Below are 25,942 nucleotides of genomic sequence, written 5' to 3'. Positions count from 1 at the left end.
TCTCCCACGCATGCAGGTACAGGGACCCAAGGACTTGGGCCATCTTCTATTGTTTTCCCAGGCCACAGCAAAGAGCTGGATCAGAAGTAGAGCAGCAGGGACATGAACCAGTGCCCATATGGGATGCTGGCACTGCAGACGGTGGCTTTACCCACTATGCCACAGCACCAGCCCCACCCTATAACTTTTTACTCCTATATAGCTGTAACATAGTACTTGTCCATCAGCTTATCCAAACCTCCCTCTCCCCACTTCCCCAACCCCTGGCAGCCACAATTATGTTTTTAGTATCTATGAAATCACCTATTTTATTAGATTCCACCTGTGAGTGAGATCGTGTGATAGTTGTCTTTCTGTGCTTGCCTCATTTCACATAGCATAATAACCTCCAGATCCATCCATGTTGCTGCAAATGACAAGATTTCATCCTTCTTCTGGGGCTGAGTAATATTCCAGTGGGTATGTGCACCACATCTTCTTCGTGCATTCATCAGTTGATGGACACTTAGGTTGTTCCCATTTCTTGGCTATTGGCTATTGTGAATGGTGCTGCAATAAACATAGTGGTACAGATGTCTCTTTGACAGATGGATTTCATTTCCCTAGAGTATATACCCAGAAATGAGACTGCCAGATAATATCGTAGCTCTATTTTTATTGTTCTGAGGCTTCTGCACACTGTTTACCACAATGGCTATACTCATTTACCTTCTCACCACAGGGCACAGTTGTTGCCTTTTCTCCACATCCTTGCCAACACTTGCTGTCTTCTGCTATTTTGACAACATCCAATCTTACTTACTAGACTGGGGTGGTATCTCGTTGTGGTTTTGATTTGCATTTCCATGATTATTGGTGATGTTGAGCATTTTTTCATGCATCTGTTGGTCATTGCTCCTTTGAGAAATGTCTGTTTAGATCTACTGGTTTTTTTTAATTCTCGTTTTTTAGCTGGAATATTTTCTCCCGTTCTCCAGGTTTGTATCATTTGCTCTGTTGATTGTTCCCCCTGCTGCGGTTCCCACAGCTCTTGTGAAGGTGACTGGGTGTGTGTATAGCTCCTCACTTTGGTGTCTCTGTGGGGAGATGGTTGCTGTAGCCTCTTACCCAGCCAGGTTCCCACTATTTTTACTGTTTTTTTAAACTGGCATCTTCTGATTTACTAATTTTAAATGATGGCTTCAAACGTCTGGTAAATGACATCAAGTAACTTAAGCCACCTTTACTTTCAAAGGGGAGGTTAATTCTGGTTAGCTATAACATATTAGTATTGCTGAAATTTATAATATTCACATTTTCATCTAAACTGCTTCCATTTATTTCTCACCCAGATGGCAATCAATCTCAAGTGTCACCTCCAAGAAGAGTTCATAAAGACAGTATGTGCTGAAGACTTGCATGTTTAGCCATATACCTCTCTCAACTTTACATTGGTGAGGTAGTTTGACTTGGCTTTTAAAAAATGTATTTTATTCCATGAGAACTTTAAACATGTCACCTGTTTTGACTCCTTGCAAATATCTGAGGCCAACCTTTTGAAAAATTATCTTAGAAGGTACTTTTAGCTTGGTTCTACTAGAGATTTTTTTTTGAAAATTTTTTTTAAAACTTTTATTTAATGAATATAAATTTCCAAAGTACGGCTTATGGATTACAATGGCTTCCCCCCCATAACGTCCCTCCCACCCACAACCCTCCCCTTTCTCACTCCCTTTCCCCTTCCATTCACATGAGGATTCATTTTCCATTCTCTTTATATACAGAAGATCAGTTTAGCATACATTAAGTAAAGATTTCAACAGTTTGCTCCCACACAGAAACATAAAGTGAAAAATAATAGATGATTTTTTAAATGATGATGAAATCAGATCAGACCTATTGTCATGTTTAATCCCAGTGAGAGTCAAGTTGGGAATTGATAATTTCTTTTTTTTTTTTTAACAGAAGATCAGTTTAGTATACATTAAGTAAAGATTTCAACAGTTTGCACCCCCATAGAAACACAAAGTGAAATATACTGTTTGAGTACTCGTTATAGCATTAAGCCTCAGTGTACAGCACATTAAGGACAGAGATCCTACATGAGGAGTAAGTGCACAGTGACTCCTGTTGTTGACTTTACAAATTGACACTCCTGTTTATGGCATCAGTAATCTCCCTATGCACCAGTCATGAGTTTCCAAGACTATGGAAGCCCCTTGAGTTCTCCGACTCTTATCTTGTTTAGACAAGGTCATAGTCAAAGTGGAGGTTCTCTCCTCCCTTCAGAGAAAGGTACCTCCTTCTTTGAAGACCTGTTCTTTCCACTGGGATCTCCTGGGATCTCACTCACAGAGATCTTTCATTTAGGTTTTTTTTTGTTTTTTTTTTTTCCAGAGTGTCTTGGCTTTCCATGCCTGAAATACTCTCATGGGCTTTTCAGCCAGATACGAATGCCTTTAGGGCTGATTCTGAGGCCAGAGTGCTGTTAGGACATCCGCCATTCTATGAGTCTGCTGAGTATCTCGCTTCCCATGTTGGATCACTCTCCCCTTTGTTTATTCTATCAGTTAGTATTAGCAGGTACTAGACTTGTTTATGTGCTCCCTTTGACTCTTAGTCCTTTCATTATGATCAATTGTGAACTGAAATTGATCACTTGGACTAGTGAGATGGCATTGGTACATGCCACCTTGATGGGATTAAATTGTAGTCCCCTGGTATGTTTCTAACTCTACCATTTGGGGCAAGTCAGCCTGAGCATGTCCCAAATTGTACATCTCTTCCCTCTCTTATTCCCACTCTTATGTTTAACAGGGATCACATTTCAGTTAAATTTCAACACTTAAGAAATTTAATAACCCTCCAGAAAAACTTTCCATTTTGATACATCTCCAACTACTTTTCCTAGGTCATTTCATACCTTACTAAACATAGATTCAAGTTACACTTTATATTTTTAAATATATCTTGAATCAATTTCTTCTTCAGGACTCTAATTTTTTAAAACATTAAATCTCCTTTGCGTGTCTTCTATATCAAGTATCAACAAACTACAGCCCATGGTTCAAATTCAGTCTACCATTTGTCTTTATAAGTAAATTTTCATTAGAAGATAAGATATTATTTAATGACTATTTTCATACAATGGCAAGACTGACTTATTGTGACAGAAAACATGCAGCCCTCAAATCTGAATATGTGGTTGCTATGAGGTCCTTTACAGAAAACAACAAAAATTGTCAATGACACATCTCTACCAATCATTTTTTCTCTTTCATCACTTCAAAATCTTTATTTCTATTTCATTTTGCTGGGACTTCCTGTTTCCGCCCTTTATGTTCTGTGCTCTTTCATTCAACAATTTATTTTTGCCCCATAATTATTTCCAACTGTATTGCCTTTAGTTCTGTGCTATTTTTATTTTAGTCTTCTACATTTGTGTGTATTCCACCAGAAAACATTTATCTCCTTTAAGAAAATGTTTATTTATTCTTACCTACTTGAAAGACAGATGACAGGGTCCTGGAGGTGGTGCTGCAGGCACCGAGTGGAGATCTCCCATGCATTGGTTCGCTCCCTAAATTCCCACAACAGGCAGGACCAGGCTAAAGCCAGAAGCCCAGAATTCCACTTGGGTCTCCCATGTGGGTCGGTAACACTGCCCCAAGCGCTTGAGCCATCGTCTGCTGCCTCCCAAAATACATTAGCAAGAAGCTGGTTCAGAAGCCAAGCAACTGACGCTCAAATCTTCGGAAACTAAACTTTGGGGGTGGGTGTTTAGCCTAGCAGTTAAAATGACTATGCCCACATTGAAGTGCCTGGGCTTTATTCCTGGCTCTGGTGTCTGGGTCCAGATTCCTACTAATGCAGACCCTGGCTCCCAGCTCTGATGCTGGCCAAACCCAAGCCACTGAGAGCATTTGAAGGATAAACCAGTAGACAAGAGTTCTCTCGCTTTCTCTCTCTCTCTCTCTACCCCCATCTCTCTCTTTATTCCTCTCAAATAAAAATAACAATTACATACTTGGCTATGTATCTCAGAGAAATTACAACTGATGCTCATATACAATCTGTACACAAATGCTGATAACAATTTTATCCTTAACAACCCCAAACTGGAAACAACTCAATAACCCTCTACAGGTAAATATTTGAATAATCTGTGGAATTCTACATAATGGAATAGACATTTAGTCAATAAAAAATGAGCAATCTATTAATACAATTGTCTAGATGAATCTCCAGGGAATTGTAAAACAAAACAAAACAAAACTAAAAAACTATCTAGGGGCCAGCATTGTGGTCAGTGGGGCAAGCCACTGAGCCAGCTCCCTGCCAATGTGCCTTGGAAGGCAGCGGAAGATGGCCCAAAAACTTGGGCTTCTGCCACCCATGTGGAAAAATCAAGAAGCAATTTCTGGCTCCTGCCTTCATCCTGGTCCAGCCCTGCAGGTGCAGGCATTTGGGGAGTAAACCAGCACTTGAAAAACAGTGTTTCTCTCTCTCTCAAATAAATAAAAAAAATCCATAAAGGTCATATATTATCTGGTTTTTAAAAATCCATAAAGGTCATCTATTACCTGATTTTATTCTTGTGCCACTCCTGAAATGACAAAGTATAGAGTTGGAAAACAGATTCATTGCTGCTGCTGGTTAAAGAGGAGACGGGGCCAGGCGAGGAGTGGACCCTGTGGGGATGGAAGTGTTCTGTATCCTTCCTGAGGCAATGTCAGCATCCTTGTTGTGATGTTATACTGTAGTTTTGCAAATTGTTACCACTGGGGGAACCCAGGTAAAATACACAGACTTTTTCTAGTTTTTTACAATTACATGTGGATCTACAATGGTCTTAAAAGTTTATTTTTTATAAAGTTGTTATTGAGCATCGAGAGCCGTCTCATAAATAGAAGTAGATCTCGGGTGCATTCAATTTCTCTGCAAAACAGCATGTTTACCGTTCTGCCTTACAGACATTTTAGAGTTGTTTTCATACAAAGAGAACATTTTTCCTTCTGATCGAATGCCTTTATGAGCAACTAAACTGAAGGAAACAAACTGCATAGAAAAATCTTTCACTGAGCACTTTTATTCCCCAAGTCTATAGAGAATCATTTTTCTAAAGATTTCAGTGTATTTAATATGAATAAGCATAGTTTCGTAATCAGACAATATGTTGCTTATACATTGGAAATTTTACAAGTGGCTAACAAATTTAAAGGGCAATTATGATTATCCTTGCTGTCATCATTTTGACATTGTACTTATTGATTGAAGAAATACCATCATTATCTATTATCTGCAAGATTTTGAACAGCATAGGATTTTACTATATTGTTAAATACAAAACAATTCAGGGAGTTTTATTACCAAGTTGTTTGCTTTCTTTTCCTTATTGAACATTTTATTTTTAGCCATTATTTTGTGACACAACAATGATTTTGAGAACATCACAGTCCATATTATACCCTTGAAATCCAATGGTCTTAGCTCTATTTAATTAGAATAAAACTATTCATTTTTATTGCTAATTCAAGAGGGAAAAAATATGTGGCAAAATCTGTTTCTAGAACATTACCATTATGCTAACAATAGTGTTATAATTGTGTGAAGAATAGTGATATAATGCCATCTACTTGCTGCTTTGGAGAATTATTTACTTAAAAAATTACTTGCTAGGGAATTGCAACCAATTACATTATTCCAAATACATTTTTCAAATAATAATGTTTCAGAGATAAATTAATAATTGGGTAGTTTATACCATTTTTTCAAGCACCTTACAAGTCAAATCTTCAAGTCACAGTTGTTTTCATCAGTCTGGCTGTTGCATTGTTTGAGGAAGGGTATTTGGCACTTTGGTTAAGACACTGCTGGAGACATCCATGTCCCATATTGGAGGGCCTGGGTTTGAGTCCCAGCTCCACTCCTGATTCAATTTCCTACAAATGTGCACGCTGGGAGGCAGCAGGTGATAACTCAAGCACTTGGTTCCTGCCACCCACGTGGGAGACCTAGATTGTGATTCTTGGCTCCTGGATTTGGCCAGGCCTGACCTTAGCTGTTGCAGGCATTGGGGAGTGAGCGAACAAATAGAAGACAGAGCTCCTCGTACTCAATTATCACTGCCGCCCCCAGTCAGGGTCGGCATAAGCAAAAAGCTGAAGTCAGGAGCTAAAACTGAGACCTGGAGCCAGGTACTCGTACGTGGAACATGGGCATCTGAAACAGCTGGTGAAGCTCCCTCTCTGAGGAGCGCTCCAACAAGTCAAGATTAGGAAGAAAATATAAATCCATAAATAATCACAGATTAGTACAAAATATAGGCAACATACACTCCCCCAAATCCCAAATGACAACAACCTTAAGGGATAAAACAGCTTAAAAATAAAAATAAAGACACTTCAGGAAGACAGGCATGCTGTTACGGAATCTGTTGTAGAGCAAAGGGAGAGGCATAAAAAGTCAACACCTCGTTTACAAGAGGAAGAATAATGATCACAATCTCAACGCCAAAGTCAGGTAAGGTTGACACGCAGACACCCTCCCGGGCCAGCACATATAAATACCCATAGACCAATCCCATTAATGAGTTTAAAAGGATTGCTTTTAGAGATAGCAATTTGTTAAAAAAATAATACATTATGACTAATAAGGCTTTATAGGAGAAAGACAAGGATGGTTCAACACATAGAATTATATTTCCATAGTCACTTATCCATTACTAAATTTCTGCATTAAGAAAAATGTGATTTCTTGGGCCCGCGCCGTGGCTCAACAGGCTAATCCTCCGCCTTGCTGAGCCGGCACACCGGGTTCTAGTCCCGGTTGGGGCACCGGATTCTGTCCCGGTTGCCCCTCTTCCAGGCCAGCTCTCTGCTGTGGCCAGGGAGTGCAGTGGAGGATGGCCCAGGTGCTTGGGCCCTGCACCCCATGGGAGACCAGCAAAAGCACCTGGCTCCTGGCTCCTGCCATCGGATCAGCGCAGTGCGCCGGCCGCAGTGCGCCGGCCGCGGCAGCCATTGGAGGGTGAACCAACGGCAAAGGAAGACCTTTCTCTCTGTCTCTCTCTCTCACTGTCCACTCTGCCTGTCAAAAAAAAAAAAAGTGATTTCTTGATAGATTCTGAGGAAACAACTCAACACGTTTCTCACGAAAATCTTAGTAAACTAGGAATAAAAAGAAACTTTCTTGACTTAAAAAAAAAGAAGTGAACATTGCCGTCACAATGAGGCAATTCCAGAAGCATTTGCACCTGTAAGGAGAAATGGAGGATGTGTTTTTTTAAAAAATAAGATATATGCAAATTGAAAAGTAACTTTTTTAAAGATTTATTTATTTATTTGAAAGTCAGAGTCACACAGAGAGAGAATGAGAAGGAGAGAGAGAGAGAGAGAGAGAGAGAGAGAGAGAGAGTCTTCCATCCGCTGGTTCACTCCCCCAGAAGGCTGCAGTGGCCCGAGCTGAGCCCATCTGGAGCCAGGAGCCTGGAGCCTCTTCCTGGTCTCCCATGGGGTGCAGGGCCCAAGCACTTGGGCCATCCTCCACTGCACTCCCGGGCCACAGCAGAGAGCTGGATGGGAAGTGGAGCAGCCAAGATTCAAACCAGCACCCACATGGCATGCCAGCACTGCAGGCGGCAGCCTCACCCACCACACCACAGTGCCGGCCTCAAAAAGTAACTTTTAAAAGTTAGTACTTTCACCTGATACGAAAGTATATCCAGCAAATCCAAGAAAATTACCTGGAACACTATCAGAATCAATATGCTAACAAGAGGATTGGTCCCAAATTGTAGTTTCTCTCTAAGCAATGGTCCTATATGAAAGCCAAATTGAAAATCTCCATTCATAATTGATATAAACTTTAAGATATTCAGAAACAAACAAACCTGGAAATATAAAGACTTGAAAAGTACTGTATAAAGTTGTTAAAAAGCAACTTTTCAGATAAAAGAGAACCACACACCATGGTCCTGCCTGGAAAGATTTAACATAAAGATGTCAGTTCTTATCAAGTAATTCTACAAATTCACAGCAGTTCCAATCAAACCCCCAACATTTTTTCCCTAGAAACTTGACACAAATATTCAACATTTCATCAGGGAGAAAAGTACAAAACCAGCTAAGGCAACTTCTTTAAATGTATAGAAAGAATTTGACCTGCCAGGTAACTAGCATAGAGTTATACCAACCATTATAGGTAGAATTGATGCAAAAACAAAGCTCTGAATTCAAATAGATTCCAGTCGTGCACCCAAGTACACCTGACAATTTAGTATACACTAAAGATAGTCCTTTAGTCATATTAATGCACAATCTCTCCTTTATTTTCTTTATTTCCATATAGAAACCAAGGATTCCCATAGCTCTATCTTTAATTCTATCTTATCTAACTGCTCAATTGAGTCAACTAGGCAACTCGAATTTAAAAGGTCAAATGGGCAATAGGAGTTGTTTTGCAGCGGGTTAAGCCATCACTTGGGTTGCCCACATCCCATAATGGAGTGCTAGTTCAGGCCTCAACAATTCAGCTTCCTGTTAATAATGTTCCTGGGAGGCAGCAGATGAGGGCTCAATATCTAGGGTCTCTGCCACACACACAGGAGACTTAGCTGGAGCTACTGGCTCCTGGCTTCACATTGGCCTGGTTCTGGCTGTTATAGGCATTTGGAGATTCAACCAGTGGAGGGAAGACCTCTCTCTCTCTCTCTCTCTCTGTCTGAATTTTAAATAAACATTTTTTAAATGAAACTATATGATCTTGAGTTAAGTGAAGATTTTTTTAGGTAAATTGGACTTCATCAAATAAGGAGAATAGAAAGAAAATCCTCAGATTGAGAGAAATCACGTGCAGCAAGAAAATAGCCTGATAAAAACATGGGCAAAAAAAATTCAAACATATGAATGATAAACAGGCACCTAGTGTTAGCCTCAATATCATCAGTCATGACAGAAATGTAAATTAAAACCAAAATGTGATATCATTTTACACCTATTGAAATAGAGAAAAATTAAAAACTGACTGTATTATTAGCAAGGATGTGGAGCAAATGGAATTCTCACACATTGCTGGTGGGAATGTATAATGGCACAATCATGTCAGAAACAGTTTGATATATGTTTGAAAAGTTAAATATACATCTACAGTCTGACCCAGGTAGCCCACCCAAGAGAAGAGAAAGCATACATCTATATAAAGACTCAAACCCGGAGGTGGGCCATGGGCATAGTGGTTAAAGTATGGGATTCCTGAGTTCTATGACAATGTCAAGTTCCAGCTTGGCTCCCAGTTCCAGCTTTCTGCTAATGCACACTCTGGAAGACATTGGTAATGTCTCAAATGGTTGGGTCCCTGTAACCCAGCTTCTGGCTTTAGCCTTTCTCAGCATGGCTGGCTGGCTCACTCTCTTTCTCCCTCTCTCTCTCTCTCTCTCTCTCTCTGCCTTTCAAATAAATACACAAAAAATTTGGAAAAGACTTGAACCCAAATCTTTGTACCAATTTATTTGCAATAATTAAAAGCCAGGATATGCAATGACCATCAGCAGCTGAATTAATAACAAAATTGTAATATATACATATACAATGGAAAAATATGTAGAAATAAAAATAATGAACAACTGATATATATATAGCATGGACAAATCCTGAAATCATTATGCTAAGCAAAAAAGATAAAACTGAATCTGTAGGAATCTACTCAGGCCATAATTACAGTAGGGGAAGAGGAGGATTGCCAAAGGGATAAGTATGTCAGACTTAACTGCACACTTCAAATATATGCAGTTTATCATATGTGGATTATCAATAAAATTGTTTTTTTTAAAAAAACTAAAATAAAGAATAGGAGGATAAAAATTAGAGACACCAAGAACAGCCAATCCTTTTAAGGAATTTGGCTATAAAAGGATAGGAAAAATATGTGAGCTCTAGTTGGAAATGAAAATAGGGCATGACAGGATTCAGGGCTGTTTGTTATTTTGTTGAAGCTGGGTTGAATTGCAGCTTGCCTGTATATTGACTGGAATGATTCAGTTGAAATGGAAATTTTAATTATATGGAAGAGTAGAGGTAATACGGCTGGAGCAACATCACTGAGGTCATGAGTGGGTAGGGCCTGGGGCATATGTGGAAGGCCTGGTTTAAAGGGGAACAGGTACAGTGTCTCTAAGAGCACAGAAGGTGGAGTGTGTGAGCTCGGATGTAGGGGGAGGAGTGGAAGTCACAGTGGCAGATCATGAACTATTGCATCACACCCACCTGTGCCCCAGACATCGCCAGGGAGCCCTGTTGAATTTAGAATCATAACTTGATTCTTCGAAGCATCACCTGGCCCAGCTCTGCCCTCCTTCCATCTCCTGCATAAACTCGCCAAGTTCAGTCCTGCCTTAGGAGAGCTGCACTTCCTGGTCCTTCTCTGCGAATGTTCTTTCTGCACAGGTGAGCTTACTGGTTGCTGTGTGTCTTTTATCTCAGTAACTTCCTGCTCAGAGAGCCCTTTGCTGATGACATGGTCCACATGAATTCCCATCGCACAATCTTCCTCTACCACATAATCTGTTCTGTTTCTGTTGTAGCACTTCTTAGTCGCTAAAATGCTCTTACTTGTTTGCTTGTCCACTTTCTTCTTCTAACTAGAGGTTAATGCTACAGGGGAGCATTTTTGTCTCACTGAACATCTCACACCTAGAACAGTAGCTGTTGTTCAACAGGTTCTCAAAATATGCATAGTTGTTGAATAACTAATAAATTGAGACAATTTGAATCATGGCAGAAAAACTATTGGAAAAATTGGATGCTTAACTCACATCAGGCCCAAGATAAATTCCAGGTAAAATAACACTATAGAAGAAAACACAAAATACTTCCATAATATTGGAATAGGTATAAAAAATTGCTAAAGAAGACACCATGCCAAGAAATCATTTTTAAAAGGCTAAGAGGGAGTGGATGTATCCCATATTTGTGTACCTAGGTTCAGTTTCTGGCTTCAGCTCCTGACTCCACTTTCCTACCAACGTAGTCTCTGGGAAGCAGTGGTGATGGCTCACTAATTAAGTTCCTGCTGACCACAAGGGAGTCCTACATTGAGCTTCTGGCTTCTGGCCTCTGCCCTAGCCCAGGCCCAGGCACAGACCATAGAGGATAAGATGCCAACTGGGATTCCCACATCCCATACTGGAATGCCTGGGTTGAATACAGCCCCTGATCCCAAGTCCAGCTTCCTCCTAATGTGCACCTTGAGAGATAATGGTGATTGGGTTCCTGTCTCTTGTACTGGAGACCTGGATTGAGTTCCAGCTACTGGCTGCAGCCTGGCCCAACCCTAAATTTGAGGAATGAACCAGGAAATGGAGGAGTGATCTTGCTCGCCCTCTCTGCCTCTCAAGTAAATAAAATTAAAATTTTAAATAAATAAATGAAGACTGATAAATATTTGACCTCCCAATTATTTAAATCTATCTATTACAAAGCTGAACAAGTGTGGTTAAAAATAAAGTCTGGAAAACTAAGGACGTTTAACTTTTAAAATAACAGATTACTAAAGATGCTAAATTATGTTTTTAAAAGATCACATACTTAATAATTAAGAATATTCACAGGAAATTAACAGTATAAATTCAAATGATAAACAAATATGAAAAGCTACTCATTCAGTGAAATTAAAATTTAACTATAAAAGTCTTTTTCCCTCAATGGAGAAATTTTAAAAGATGCAATACCCAAGATTCACCATAGGTAGATTGCTCCTTTCTTACAGTGCTAGTGTGCAATTTCAGAGGGCAATTTGACCGTACTCATTAAAATTTAAGTTGTATACCCTTTGATACAGCAGTTCCAATTCTGTAATCTATTATTAATCAATTATGTGATGTGCGCAAAAATATACTGTTGACAACGTGCAGAAACTACTCTGAACACTTCACTTACACTGACCCATTGAGCTGGGCACCATCATTGTTGCCATTTTGCAACTGAAGCACACGGAGGCAAAATACTTCACCAAGCTCACTTATTTAAGTTTGCAACTTGGGTTCACACTCATCTCAACCATATGTAAAGACTGCATTCTTCACAGCTATTAAAAACCTTTAAAGGTCACCAGTTGGAGAGGGTTGAATAAATTATAAATACCCAAATAATGGAAGCATACGTTTTATACATTTTTAAATAAATTAAAAATATGTTAATATGTAAAGATGCCAAACAGATATTATTGAAAAGGAAAATAATGGTAAATCACAGAATGATGCTTATATTAGAATCTTATCTATGTCAAATCTTAAAACATCCATCTGAGCTTTTAAGGTTTTGTATGAGGGTATTTCAAAAAGTTCATGGAATAACTGAATTAAAATATGCTTGTTTTTGGTGCAAAATATTTTTTGAAATCCCTGCATAGTTTTTTCCTCATATGCATTTTTCCATGAGCATTTCAAAAATCCTGTTCATGTTTATGTGCAAATTGTATATCTACAGAAAATTGGAGTCACATGGACCACAACCTTGGGGATTAGATGAGGAAGAAGGGAGATTTGGGAACTAAAAGGAGACTTTTCATATGTTCTCCATGCATCTCTTCAGCCTAAATTTCTTCTCAGTCTTGTATTGGCAAACATAAATAAATATACTTATTATAGAAGTAGAATTTTAAAAATAAAGTAAAAGGATCCCCTTGTACACAAACAGCTTAACAAATGTAACTTGGCTCCTCTGAGTGTTTGTCTTTCCCTATTAAATCCAAATGTAACATTGCCCCAGACCTTAGGGATATATACACACCACCAGGCAAGTGCGATGGCTGCTTTATACCACTTTACTTTAGTGCATTTTTACTATAATTTCTTTCTTTTGCAAGGTTGGGTTTAGACTATATGGGAAATGTGTTATATGAGTGCTCTGTGATTCAATTTACTGTACAGCGGCAGCTGCAACATTTTTCCTTGACGTTCACACCACCACATCCTCAGTATCACGGCCAGGGTTGTCTGTGATGTGAATAGAGGAAAGTGACAATGAAAAACTAGAACTTGCCAAAATGACAAGGAAGTTAAGAAAAACAAAAAAGATGCCAGTGTCATAAACCTGTGTGTCATTGGTGTTTTCACTGCTCAATTTAATATTGAGATATAAATATTTTATATTGCAATCTAAGTGGTGTGATGCAGAAAAACAGAAGGAAAAATGGTGGTATGATGATTCTACAGACTTATCCAGGTCTTAAAGAAAACAATTCTTGACTCTTAGATTTATACTGGCTGTGAGAAAGTGGTATCATCCAAGATTCAGGACATTTTGTCAATTTTGATGACAAAATGTCAGCATAGATCTGGAAGGAGATCTATTAATCCCTGCCTAGGATGTGCTCAGCCTCCGATAGTAGCCGATGTCCACTCTGGGCTACCTGCCCCCCACCTCCAAACCCTGAAGCCTGCATCAGGGTTGGGACACCCCTGTAGCTAAAAGTAAATCACAAAGCCACTGTGCAGCAAGCGTCCATCCTTCTGAGGGTCCCAGTCCACACCCTCCCCAGCAGTCCCTCATGACCCTCAGAACAGAGTAAGGGTTCAGAATCCGCTGAGAAAAGGAAAGGGATAATCAAAATAGCAATAAGAAGGTGGGTCTTGAAAAGATACCAAGTTATGTTAGACATTTCCAAAATTTGGAATATTATAATAAATATTGAAGCTTGCATTATAAAGTTTTCCAGGACACCATCAATCCCAGAAGCCATGGAAGTGATTAAGTGAAACTTGTCAAGATTTGTTTATGTTTCATTGCAATATTTTGGACAACTATGTCTTGCAGAAGTTTTTAAACAGTGCCTCCTCTTCTACAGGCCAAGGACTGCTAACCTAAATGCTTTGGAATTTTTAGAGAATTTTGCTAATTTGATGCAGAACAGCATGGGGTTTATTTATTTGTTGTGGAGTTGTTAATGGTAACCAGAGTAATAGCTTTGGAAGAAGTGGAGACAGAGCGTTTCATCTGTAGAACCAGTGTTATTTTGACAACTGGAGTTCACTGGAATTTAGTAGTCTATTTTATCTGGATAATTCATAGGTTTGAGGCAGCTCTTTTCAATGGCAGAATGCAGAAAAGATGATGTTCCAAACAGAAATGCTCCCAAAGGCCTTGGGATATCCCATAAAGAAATTATCCAACTGAGTGCTACCTGTGTTTGAAGGCTACCTAGACTTTGCTACTGTCCTGTTGTATAACACGCATGGTAGAGCAAGTTCATGGCTACATGCAATTCCCCACTTAAAATGAGGCAAATGGTTTCTGTGCTGATGATTTTGTGTTTTTGCATATAAGGCCCCTGGGCGATGATTCCAGCTATGATCAGTGTCACGGTGCTTAGGAACATGCACTCAGGGGTTGTTCTCACTCCTGGGTGAGGAGGGTACATGACCCCGACCTGGCTGCCCCAGGCTGAGCTCATCCACTGTTGCAAACCCTTGTTAAAGTTGCAGAGTGTGACAGAAGTCAAAGCTTCTGATAGGAAGGTGAGACATAAAGAAGCAACTGTCTGGAGAACATGTCAAGAATTTCTCCTCCTAAAAAAATGAAAGTTAGGGCTTTTATTAGGGGGTCTCTAAAGAATCAGCTTTAAAATTTGGTAAGCATCTATTTTCTGCAGCCCATTGGTTTGGAAAATCTAATCCCCCAAAGTTTACAGTGTATGTGATTTTGACTTTATTTGAGAAGCTGGGATAAAAACTCAAACTCTATGTATACTGCACAATTGTGAGAATGGAAATTTTCAGTTACAGGAAATGCCCGTTGAGTTACAGAAAAATATATGACAGCTGATTTTCTGGCACACACAATTATCAGTCATTATTTAATGACAGGTGCTGGATAATTTTAGAAAATGCCTCCCATATCCTATCAACTAGATGAGAAATTTATGTTCAGAGAGGTCAGAAAATCAGATATCAGGGACAGGTGTTTGGCACAGCATTTAAGACTCGTTTGGCTGGGGCCGGCACTGTGGCACAGCGGGTTGAAGCCCTGGCCTGAAGTGCTGGCATCCCATATGGGCGCTGGTTCTAGTCCCGGCTGCTCCTCTTCTGATCCAGCTCTCTGCTGTGGCATGGGATAGCAGTAGAAGATGGCCCAAGTGCTTGGGCCTTTGCACCCATGTGGAGATCAGGAAGAAGCACCTGGCTCCTGGCTTCAGATCGGCGCAGCTCTGGCCATTGCAGCCATCTAGGGAGTGAACCAGCAAATGGAAGACCTGTCTCTCTGTCTCTCCCTCTCTCTGTAACTCTGTATTTCAAATAAATAAAATAAATCTTTAAAAAAAAAAAAAAAAGACTGTTTGGGACACCAGCATCCCCTATTGGACTGCCTGAGTTGGAGTCTCAGCTCTGCTTCCAATTCCAGCTTCCTGCTGATGCACCCCATGGGAAGAAACAGTGATGGTGCAAATACTTGGGTCCCTGCCACCCATGTGGGAGACCCAGATTGACTTGTGGATCTCTGACTTTGCCTGGCTCATCCCTGCTGTTTTGGGCATAACGAGAAGGACACAGTGAATGGAAGATCTCTGTCTCTCTCTCTTTTACTGTCTTTCAAATAAATAAATAAAGTTTGAAAATTAAATACTATTCTTTACTTTTGTACAACTCTTTGTGTTCTCTATCTCTGAATCTAAGTAAGCTTCCACAAGCCCTGCATTTTCTAGGAAGTAAGGCCATTTTCCCCAATTTTAATATATGATGTGGCGTGAAAGTTATGTTACTACTGTGTTGGTTCCATGATTTTCAGCACAGTCATGACATCAAGAAAAATGCTTAGGAAATGGTACAAAACAATGAATGTTTAGCACTTGAACTTCAAGAAGGTTGATGGCATTACTCTAGGGTAGATGGACAGCCAGATTAGCAAGAAGCCCTTAAAGATATCTTCCCCATAGCCCCTATGCAAAGTTTCAAATATGTATGAAAACACTGCTGCTTCCATGCTACGTGAGGCCTGTGTGCATTCCACACAGCACTGTACTGGCAGACAACTGGATGGCGTGGCGTTTTTACTTCCTGAAGTTACTGTCAGCACCATAAGTGATGCTGAACCCATGGCACATGCACAAACAATGAGATAGACACCACTTAGGCTTCTAGGCTGGGAACAGATGCGTTGAGAATTAAATAAGTACTATGAATACATAGAATACTATTGTGATTTTTAAATTTCAATGATTAAGGTTGTTATCCTACCCACTTTAACACCACTATGCCCAGCGTTTCAAATTTAAGGAGGATTCCATCTGGAAGGCACTTTTACTTCAGGAGTCCCCGTTCAGGGTCTTGGAGAGAAGGTCAATCAAACGATATCTGTCTATACCAGGGTCTAAAATCTGAGAAGACCCACTATCTTCACAAACCCATGTCTTTTTGTAGAGAAATCCAGAATACTTGTAAAGCATGAACAAACTCCTGTCATTGTGGAGATCTCCAGAAATCCCAGCTGGAGCTGCTGAAAGTGACATTGCACCTGTTATTCCTTTTCCTAGTCCTTACTTCTGTGAGGGTGAGAAATGTTCGACTCCGGTAGCACCTCTGCTGAAATCCCCAGCTGTTTAAGCGCAACCCCACAAATAAGGAGCGCTGCTAAGCAGGAACCTGACACAGAGAGGAACTCAAAGTGAAGCTGAGAGTTAACAAGCTTGGCATTTCAAAGAAACTTTCCCATAACTCTTCAGTAATCCCCGTGAGCGCACCCAAGCTGTAAGCAAGAGGCCTCCAGTCTTCCCTAATCTGTGAGATGCTAGACCAGAAAGCACAAACATCCAGAAGATTATTTGACACTCAGCGACTTGATTGCCACAGGAGGCAGATCGCCAAGCTGTTTTGCATTTCACTGGGCTGTCAATTTGGCCAACTGCTAAGCTTTTCCAACACCACTTCAGTAAGGCTGTGGTACAGCTTGACCACTTCTTGTTTCTAAGAATATAAAATTGTTCTGGTGCTGATGGTGTGTGCCTCAAGGATTTGTTGGATGGGCTACATTTTTAAAAAATAAAAAGAGCTAATACAGAAGAGTGCTAAAACTGGCCTTTTCTGCTCTAATTAATACTCAGATATTAACTGGAGCAGGTGGTGCCTAAATCACCAGGCAACACTATTCTTAACCAAAATGCTGAGTACAACGGCTCTGGACAGTGAAAGATTATGCTGATATAGGTAGCAGGACTAAGCATTTTGAAGGGGATGCTGTGGTTTTCTTTGGAAAAAAAAAACAGGTTTTGTTGAAAAAAATATTCTTATGAACATCTTTTTCCTATTCAAAGGAGACAACAATGTGGAGGGAAAGAGAAGGGGAGAGAAAAGGAACGCACAAGCGTGGGGACTGAGTGGCAAGGACTGATACTGGCCAGGGGTGTGTGGTTAGGATGATGGAGAGCAGGGGCCATAAATTTAAGAACCAGAGAGGAAATATTTTAGACTTTGCAGAGCTAGACACTCACTGTTGCAATTACTCAAGTCCGTCACTGGATGAAGAAATCAGTCATAGATGACAGATAAAAGAATGGTGTGGCTGTGTTCCCTTAATATGGATATGGATATTGGTGAAATATGGCCCATCAACAGGCACTTCTAGAAGAGACAATAAAAAATTGTGGAATAAAAAAATACAGGAAGCAGATCCTTCATTATAGATTGTAACAATTTTTTAATGTGATAAGATGAACACCTTTTTTGGAAGTCAGTGATGGAGAAAATAAGTAAAATGCTGCCCCAGGTCTGAGAAGCTTCAAATACATGATAGTGAGATGTGATCCATGTTTCACTTGTGGTGAGATAAAACATGGATTAGATGCTACCAATGGGCACTATTACACTACCAGCAGAACTTCTGGCAAAACTTTAGTTACCCGTTTTAAGCATAAAGTCATGTTCTAGAAGGAACAGACAAGTCAGTTCTGTAGACAGTCTGAGGGCAAATATAGTCTGGACTTCTCTCTCCATAGTTTGCTGCAAGCCCTTGTTGCTTTTATGTGCAGTTCTACACCCTGCATAGGAGTCACCTCCTGGTTCAGTTCCTGGACTCCCGTCCACATACAGAGACCTGAAGTCAATATTATAATATTTACAATCAAGAAGATTTTTTTATAACAACCCCCAATAATTATCTGCAGAGCCCAGCACCAGTTCTCTCAGCAAGTGCCTTTGGGTCAGATTTTCCTGACCACATACTTGGATGCCCTAACGTAATCTAACCACCTGCATGTTTTCCAGGTTTGTAGCCCACCAGATTTGTAGCATCAGCTGAGTACAAAACTCCAGCGAGATTCTGATGTACACAAAGCACATCACATTCTCTTGACAAAAGAGAAGCTGAAAGGATGTGCAGTTTATAGAGTTGCTGGTGACATCAGTAATATTTACCATTGTTTCTTTTCTTGAAGATATATAGTCAGTGTTGATGGTCAGAAGGGTTGGAATATCTACTTCTGGCAGTAAAATGTGAATGATTCTTAAAGTTCCAATGTCCCCCTTGCATTGTTATTTATTTGTGGTTACTTGCCATGTCCTTGTAAAATCCATCATCTGGGTGTCAGTTAACCTTTACTGCATAACAAACTTCCTAAAACTCACTGGCTTTAAACAACAGATATTTATTAACTGTCATGACTATGTGGGATGATTCAACTGTTTGTTCCAGCTTGGTTGCAGTTAGCTGGTGGCTCAGCTGGGACTGGCGAGTCCAGACTGGCCTCCCTTACAAGCTGACTGGTGGCAGGCTGGTTGACCTAGGGGTCTCCCCTGGAGTAACTGGGGTGACAGGACCCCTGGAGTCCTTCTCTGTGTGGTCATCCAAACGCTAGCAGACCAGTCGTCACTTGTTCACACGGTAGGCAGAGATGACAAACCTGAAGTGGAAGGACGTTTCAAGACTGTGCTTGATTTCCATCAGTCATGTCCTATTGGCCGAAACGAGTCCCACAGAAAAGGTTTGAGTCAGGGAGGCTGAGACTACAAGGATCCATGACCTAACCGATCGCCACCATGAGTAACTACTCACTCTGAAAACTACGTGGCCGTGACTGCTCACTATCGTTAATTTAAGCGCAGGCTCAAAGAAAGTCCCTGCACACTAGCTGGTTTAAGTGACATAGTGACTTGCATGTAGAGCAAGGCTACACAGCTTCTCTGTGCATGTCTTCCTGTTACACTTTTCTATGAGTAGAATATGGGGAATGTTTTATTTTCAAATCACCTTCACATTTCTGAAAACAAATTCAAACTTCTTTTCAAAAAATTCACTTTTTTTTTCAATCATGTATGACTTAGAGCTTTAAAGATCCAACCCTAACTTACTGTTTTTTATCTTCAAAGTACAGGTGTCATTTTCATTGTTTTTTAAAAATTGACTTTAGGGACTGGCACCATGGCATGGTGGGTTAAACCTCTGCCTTCGAGTCCCACCTACTCCACTTTGGATCCAGCTCTGGGCTAGTTACCTAGGAAAGCAATGGAAGACGGCCCAAGTGCTTGGGCCCCTGCACCCATGTGGGAGGCCTGTAAGAAGCTCCTGGCTCCTGGCTTCCAATAGGCCCAGCTCCAGCCGTTGAGGCCATTTGGGGAGTGAATCAGTGGATGGAAACCTCTCTCTGTGTCTCTCCTCTCTGTCTGTATCCCTGCCTCTCAAATAAATAAATAAATCATTGAAAACACATTGACTTTGTTGAAAATTAAATAAAGCCTGTCATTAAGGGCTGAGTTGTATCTTGTCCAGTGCCAAGTGCATATGTTAAAGCTCTAACCCCCAGTGTGTGGCATTTGGACATAACTGGGTGGGAACTAGAGACTTTGGGTGGATATTGGATGAGGTCCTGAGGCAGCCTCAGCGGGGGAGCAGTGCCCCAGTAGACAGAGACGCCAGAGAACTCGGTCCATGGGATTTTTGCTATTGCAGCCTGCGCCCAGTGAGACATTTCTGTAGAAACAGTCTCTTCATCCTGGGAGAGCCTCTCTTCCTCTTTCGGGGTCCCCTGTGAATGCTGAGAAGGCTAACTTGTTCACTTTGTGATTTTTGCTTTTTGGGACATAAACACCCAAAGTTTAATCAGGAGCCTTGATTTTTATTTATTTAACGAGTGAGCCTTTTAAATTATGCACCAATACATCTTTGCAGGATTATTTTTAATACTTTTAAGTCATCTCATAAGCTTTCCTCTGGGATCAGGTGTTTGGGGTAGTAGTAGGATGCCATTTGTGAGAACTGCATCCTCTATTGGAGTGTCCGGGTCCCAGACCTGGCTCTGCTCCCATTCCAGCACCTTGCTAGTGTGCATCCCATGAGGTAGCAAGTGATGGCTCAGGTAGTTGGGTCCCTGCCACCCATGGGAGGCAGGATGGAGTTCTGGGATCCTGGCTTTGGTATGGCCCAGTCTTAACTGCTGTGGGCATTTAAGGAGTAAACCAGCAGATGGGAGATTTCTCTCTCTCTCTCTCTTTCTCTCTCTCTCTCTCTGCCTTTTAAATGCATGAAATAATTTTTAATCAAAAATATTTTCTTTATAAAGGCATGAAATAGGCTGGCATTGTGGTGGACTGGGTTAAGGCACTGACTGAGATGTCACCATGCGTGGGAGTGCCTACTGAAGTCCCAGCTACTCCATTGCTGATCAAGCTCCCTGATAATCCACCTGGAATAACAGCAGAGGATGGCCCAAGTTCTTGAGCCCCTGTCACACATGTGGGAGACCTAGATGGAGTTCCAGGCTCCTGGATTCAGCCTGATTCAGCCTCTGGTCATTGCAACCATGTGGTGAGTGGATAGTGGATGGAAGTTTCTCTCTCTCTCCTTTAATTCACCAGCACCATTCATAGTGTTTCCTTAACTTTTAAAAATTTTTTTAGATCTATTTATTTATTTGAAAGAGTTACAGAAAGAAAAGGAGAGACAGAGAGAGAGACCTTTTATCTACTGTTTCACTGTCCAGGTGGTTGCAACACCTCAGGCTGGGGCACACCCAAACCAGGAGTCAGGAGCTTCATCCAGGATTCCCACATGGGTGGAAGGGGGCCCAAGCACTTGGGCCATCTTCTGCTGCTCTCCCAGGTGAATTAGCACGGAGCTGGGCTGGAAGTGAAGTAGACAGAACTCTAACAGCACTCTATGGGATGCCAGTATTGGAGGCAGTGGCTTAACCCACTGTGCCACAATGCTGGCCCCAGAAGAGATCTCTCTCTGTCTCTGTCTCTCGGTCTGTGTGTGTCTCTGTGTGTGTGTCTACCCCTCTCTCTGTAACTCTGCCTTTCATATAAATAAATGAATATTTTTAAAAAAGGAAAAGAAGGAGTGACTTAAGGTGACCAATGTGTCTTCAACTGTCCAGAACCTTTCTTCTTCCCCTATGTAAAGCTCTACCCGATGCAAGCCAGGAAGAAAGTGTTTAGGGCTCAGCAAACAGGGCTGGTTAGTCACCTGAACACCCTTCAGCTCTGATAGCAGCACCGCACGTACTTAGCCTTCCATGAAAATCTTTTAATCCAAAGTGTTCCTCTTTCAGCAAAGTCACGTTGTTAAAATTCCTAATAAATGGCTCAGCTATTTAGCATGTTGTGGGATATTCCAGGCAAGAGTCAGCAAAGCTTTTCTGTGGGTGTCCAGATAGTAAAGACTTCAGACCCTTGAGCTTTACTGCAGCTACCAGCCCCGCCATTGTAGAGCAACAGCCGCCATAGGCAACACCCATGACGGGTATGCCTGTGTTCCAATAAATCATTCTTTCTAGAAACAGGCAGCAGGCTAGATTTGATCTGTGGGAGGTGCGTTGCCAATTTTTACTGCACCTAGATGCAGAGTTCTGAAACAAACCAGTGTTACAGCATGTCTGGGTGTGTATACAGAATTCAGTTGTATCCATCCCCCCATTGCTAAAAGTCTCAAATGACTGGAATTGTGATCTAATTGTCAAACCTTTGCGGCTACCACAGACATTTCACTAATATTGCATCATTATTCTTACTTCTCATCTGGAAAATTGTGGGATAATGGGGCACATCCTCTGAAACTCATCCATGATAAGCCATATACCTGCATCTTTGAGCATATAAATAGGAAAGAGCCTGTAGTCAAAAATTTTGCCAGAATAAACATCTCATCTGAATGTTGGCGCTTTTCAAATATTTCTCTGAAGGCTGTCATATGTTCAACTGGTACGTGGTGGGTCCCATTGTTGTCTTGTCTGACTGACCCAATGTATAAAATCTCCCAAGTCTCTAAGGAGTTGGTTTAAGTGACATCTAGGAGCCTTCTGGGGGTTGTCTGGAGGGGAATGTCTGAAGTTATAAAATAGTAAAGGAGGCCGGTGCCGCAGCTCACTAGGCTAATCCTCCGCCTGCGGCGCTGGCACCCGGGGTTCTAGTCCTGGTCGGGGTGCCGGATTCTATCCCAGTTGCTCCTCTTCCAGGCCAGCTCTCTGCTGTGCCCTGGGAGTGCAGTGGAGGATGGCCCAAGTGCTTGGGCCCTGTACCCGCATGGGAGACCAGGAGGAAGCACCTGGCTCCTGGCTTCGGATTGGCGTAGCATGCTGGCCATAGCGGCCATTTGAGGGGGTGAACCAACAGCAAAGGAAGACCTTTCTCTCTCTCTCTCTTACTGTCTAACTCTGCCTGTCAAAAAAAATACTAAAGGACATTTAAATTTAAAATGCATCCATTTTAAACTTCAGGGTCATGTTACGCCATTCAATGATTCCCACCTCAACAGAATCATTGTGAACAAAATGGTCTCATTATATAAGGCTTTGCAGAACTCACACTTTTAGAGATTTTGAAACCTGTCCGGTGATCAATTTCCCAGCCCTTCCCTCAAAATATCCCAAAGTAAAAACGACCCCTGTTTTGACTGCCAGTGGATCTCTTCAAATAGTGAGTCACTTTTAGAACCACGCAACAGTTGTTTTAGAAAATTCTGTTGTAAGAATAATCTCTTTAATTTGCGTTGGCCAAGTCTAGGAGGGGAGAACGGATTTGTCACATCAGAGAAAGTCATTTCCCATGAAACCCATCTTGGGGACAAGGCCAGACAAGCCTGTAATCCAGCTGCTTTTGCCAATGAGCTCCCTGGGGACGACACTCCTACCCAGTTCTGCGTTAATGATCGTGCAGAACACTCCCAGAACCTCTGCCACTGCGTGAAGCTGGGCTGTGAAACTGCTGCTAACTCCTGTGTGGACTTCCTTCCTCTATAAACAGTTCAGAGGTGCCCTCATAAAAATTAAGCTTCCCTGTAAAAGCACAGTATCTGCCTATGATATCCAACATCAACCTCAGCCAAGCAGATATTTCAAATTTGCTTTCTACTCCTCACCAGTTTCCAGGTACTGGAAAAGTCTTCTGAGTCCCGAAATGTAGAATAACCACCCCAGGAGGCCTTTCACACCTATGTCATAGACTCCCTCCTGGATCTCAGAAGGAAAGATTAGCAGTGGATAGTTGTCACACTGGCAAAACACAGCCAGGCCCTCATTTTCCTGGTCAGTTATAAAATCTTTGCATTAGAGAAGGAAACAACATGAGATAAAATCAATTCCTATGAAACGCAAAGTTAAACAACCTTGGGACCAGTGCTGTGGCGCAGTGGGTTAACACCCTGGCCTGAAGCGCTGGCATCCCATATGGGCACCAGTTCGAGACCCGACTGCTCCACTTCCAATCCAGCTCTCTGCTATGGCCTGGGAAAGCAATACAAGATAGCCCAAGTCCCTGGGACCCTGCACCTGCATGGGAGACCAGAAGAAGCTCCTGGCTCCTGGCTTTGGATCGGCGCAGCTCCAGCCATTGCGGCCAACTGGGGAGTGAACCATCGGATGGAAGACCTCTCTCTCTATCTCCCTGCCTCTCCTCTCTCTGCCTAACTCTGACTTTCAAATAAATAAATAAATAAATCTTTTTAAAAAAAGTTAACCTTATTATACATAAAATCCAGCTCAGCTGGAGTATCCCGCTGCTCCCTGGTCCACGTGTCAACTTTACCTGTCAATATATAAGGCACACAATAGTTTGCTGATCTTTTCAGTGCCTCAGATAACATTTTTCCCTATCACCTGAGGTCCACCTCTGCAAGCCACTTTCATCTACTTTTCCTTCTGCATTGAATTTTGGGAGACTCTTCCTTGTCCACCTCTTAGGACTACTACTCATCTTTACTCATGTCAACTTCATAACTTATCTATTGTTTTCTTCTTAATTTCCAAGAACTCTGAGGGTTCTCCTTTTCTGAGTGATGAATCATCTTGTGTTAATGTTTTCTGATTTTTCTCCACTAACTCTGTTCCCTCACGTATTTCTTGTGTTTTCATAATGTCAGTGCCTCTGTTTCATGGTAGTAGTTTTCTGAGAATTTTTGATGATTTAGAAATCTATGTTCCTACTTCAACCTGATGGCTTAGACTCGAACAGTGTTAGTCATGAGACTATATGATTAAAAGGAGATTTCAATTTCAATGTTAGTGAGCTGGAGTCCTGACCAGCAACTGGTGGGTGTGTGTTGAGAGGAGGGGCCAGGGATGAGGTGAGACACAGTGTGTAGGTGGCCATAGTCCATTCTTCCTATCCACCAAAGGCTTCCTATCAGAGGGGGCTTCTCTATCAGAACTTTCTGTGCAAAACTCATGGCTCAACTTTCATCTGGGGACAAAGGCTGTTCTGTGCTGCTCCCTTTCTATTTCTCATTTCCAGCTGTAGCCTGAGGTACAGTCTTGTCTTTGCCTCTTCACTGTTTCTTAGTGTGGACCACACTCTCTTGAGAGCATTCTTTGGTGGTCAGTAGACATGGGCAGACAGCAAAATCCAACTGATCCAGTTGTTTGGAAGAAAGGCCTTTAACCAAATAGCCTGATGGTTGCTTTGTTTGCATTTGTTGTTGACTCTGGTGTTAAAATGTCTCTGAAACTCTTTAGAAGAGAAACGTTCCCATGGAAGATACTTTACTTCCATTCTGTATTTGCTGTTGTATTATTTTAGCTGTGATTTCTTCACAATTACAGTACCTCAAGATGTCTGCTCCACTGATACTAGCCTTCCATATTTTTTATCTTGTTTTGATTTTTTTAAATTTATGTTTAAGAGACAGAGATTTCTCATCCACTGGTTCATTTGCCAGATGTTCACAAAGGCCAGGGCTGGGAAACCAGGAGCCAAGAACTCAATTCAGGTCTCCCAAGAGGATGTCAAGGACCCAATCACTTGAGCCATCACCACTGCTTCTTAGGATCTGCATTAGCAGGAAGCTAAGTCAGGTGGCAGAGCTGGGGGTGGAGCTCAGTACTCCATATGGGATGCAGGTGTCTTATCCTGTTGTTTAACTGCTAGGCAGAATACTTGGCCCTGGATATTTTTTTAAATGCAATTTTCAAATCTGTCAATGAAATTTGAGTCATGATAGATCAATGCAAGTTCTGTATCCTCCAACTTACAGCAGAAATTTCAAGAGTTTACTTAGTTTTGTCAATAAAAAAGCAACTCTGTGAAAACATGGGTTTGTCTTTCCATTTGCTTGCTCTCCTTCTTGCTCTGTCCTTCTGTGTCCCTCTGTTTCTCTGTCTCTGTTCCTTTACATACACACTTTATACATACATTTCTATATTTTTCCAAACCTTAAAATGATCTTTTAAGTATTATGGCCATTGATTTTATGGGTGAAGAATTTCAGTTGAGGCTTAATAATTTTGAAAAAATTAATTTTATTTATTTGAAAGGACGAGTGATAGAAAGGGAGACATAAAGAGAGAGAGAGAGAGATCTTCCATCTGCTAGTTCACTCCCTAAATGTCCACAACAGCCAAGGGTAGGCCACGCCAAAGCCAGGAGCCTGGAACTCTATCCAGGTATCCCAGGTGGGCAGCAGTAGCCCAAGTACTTGGACCATCTTCTGCTGCTTTCTCATGCACATTAACAGGGAGCTGGATTGAAAGCAGAGTAGCCAGGACTTGAACT

Source organism: Oryctolagus cuniculus, chromosome 16 (assembly GCF_051225735.1).
Source record: "Oryctolagus cuniculus isolate XC-2025 breed Fujian yellow rabbit chromosome 16, ASM5122573v1, whole genome shotgun sequence".
Classification (NCBI taxonomy): Eukaryota; Metazoa; Chordata; class Mammalia; order Lagomorpha; family Leporidae; genus Oryctolagus; species Oryctolagus cuniculus.
Note: the sequence above shows the minus strand (reverse complement) of the source record.